Genomic DNA, 2240 nt, shown 5'->3' on the forward strand with positions numbered 1-2240 from the left:
AATAACAACAACAACAACAACAACAACAACAACAACAACAACAACAACAACAACAACAATAATAATAATAATAATAATAATAATAAAAATTAATTTAGACGGTAACTATCAATATAGTTTTTGATAGATAATTTAAAATAATAGAATAAGTCATAATTAAATTAAATTTTATTTTTAAATTCAAAGCTATTTTAAAAACTCGGGTGTTATATCCTACCCACCTTACAAAAATTTTTGCCCTCAAAAATTGATATAAGATGGAAAAGATTCATATCAACTCCATTTTCAAAAATATCGAAGAAAAGAAATAGAGAAGTGTGGCATGTTCAGTTTGCAAATGTGAAAGAAACCATATCTGATGAAAGAAGTTTGAAACAAAAAGTCTTACGGCAAACAACCAAGGAAGATATTCACATTAACACAAATAAGGATTATACGTTGAGACGGAGCAAACCCCTAAACTTAACTTCTAACGTTCCCAAACCCCATAATTTACGTTACTTATTACTTCTATTGTGTCTATGATACCCCGTTAGTACTCTCATACACATAAATCACTAGTATTAAGTTGGTCAGACTTATTACCATGAGGTATGCAATGGTTAGCTAACAGCATTAATCAACAGACAGTCATGCATCTCAAAACTCAAACTCTTATCATTAGGACAAGTCCTATTGCATGACAGACACTCAGAGTATGCAGTGAAGCATAATCAGTCCATTTCCAAGGCTCTAATAGGAACGAACTGCTCTGATACCATAATGTAACACCCTAACCTTTATCACGTCATGATCGTACCAAAAGTAAGGAGTTACTAACCTGTTCTCCTTATTTACTATTTAATATTGAGTCTTTAGGTCGATATCGCGTTTCTGTTTATAAGAAATTACCAGAAAATTATTTGTGGTAATTCAAATCACACAATTATTAATAATAATAAATGCTATACAAATGAATTCAATATAAAACTCAAATACAATACCTATCCCTCTGGATAAAATAAAAGTTAAAGCAACAAGGGCGAAGAAACTCTATAAAAATAACAGGAATCACAAGTAAATCTACTAGTGGTCTGCATCTTCTAACTGAATCTTCAAACCTGTGTCACTGAAAGGGTGGAAGATTTTGGGGTGAGAACAAACCACACGTTCTCAGTAGGGAATGGGAATGTTGTAAAAGTAATGAATTTAATGCAAATAATTAATTTACTTAGTAAAACTATTTTGTTAACCCGTTGGAAATACTTTTATTTCTACTTTAGATAAATAATTACTTTTCTTTAAATTTCTAAAATCAAAACAAATTTTAAATATAAAACTAGTCACATTTTCTGTCTCTCAGCCACATAGTTAATCCTCAGTCAAATGTCAACTTGTAATCACTTTAATATACTCACAAACAAATAGTGCAAGCAAGAGATTCGATTCAATGTACAAGCAAGTCACAACAAGACAAACAATACAATCAAAAAGTAATAAAATAAGCAAGCGCAATCAAATGCAAATGTGCAAACAACATGATGCAAGTCTATCCCTAACGCAGGCCATGAGCTCATGTGTCAGTTGCCTACCCGCTCCCGACATTACCCGGGCACAAGTCCCAGATATGGCTTTCCAGATGCATCAGTGTGCTTATAAGTCGTACGGCTAGGCCCCATCAGTGTGACTTTCCAAATCAATAAGCGTACATTTGCAAAACAGTTCTCAGTGTGTGGGCGTCCCCACTTTACATTTGGCACTAAGGCCCAAACAATGTCACATCTGCTCTCCTGTGGCAGACGCTTCATTAATTAATATATTCCTTTAATCTTTGTTCTCTGCTCTCCTGTGGCAGAGATTCCTTTTCTTAAAAAAACAAACTAACTCAAAATAACACCTAGAACAAAATCTCTCCTTAAAAGATTGGGTCTGTTAGAACACCGTGCGACCATCTCGGCAGCGAGAACGATCATCCACCGTTCAGATGGCATGCACCACGGAACTGTTAGTCACGCTCTGATCGCACAGTCATAGTTCATCCACCAGACTTTGGTTCCTGTCTCCTTAGAACTCAAGGATACAGATGTACGACCTTACTTGAACAGATGTATATATACATATAAGCTATGTTTCATTTCCTTTCCTTTTCTCTAAATGGCTTCGGCCACTTTCTTTTCCTTTTTTTTTAAAACGATGATGATGATGATGATATTATAATAACAACAACAACAACAACAACAACAACAACAATAATAATAATA

General features: G+C 34.0%; 1 pseudogene; it reads right to left on the reverse strand.

The window, feature by feature from the left end:
- Nucleotides 1-1905: 1905 nt before the first annotated feature.
- Nucleotides 1906-2088, reverse strand: LOC127741886 (uncharacterized; annotated as a pseudogene).
- Between the last annotated feature and the right edge of the window lie 152 nt (nucleotides 2089-2240).

Source organism: Arachis duranensis, chromosome 9 (assembly GCF_000817695.3).
Source record: "Arachis duranensis cultivar V14167 chromosome 9, aradu.V14167.gnm2.J7QH, whole genome shotgun sequence".
Lineage (NCBI taxonomy): Eukaryota > Viridiplantae > Streptophyta > Magnoliopsida > Fabales > Fabaceae > Arachis > Arachis duranensis.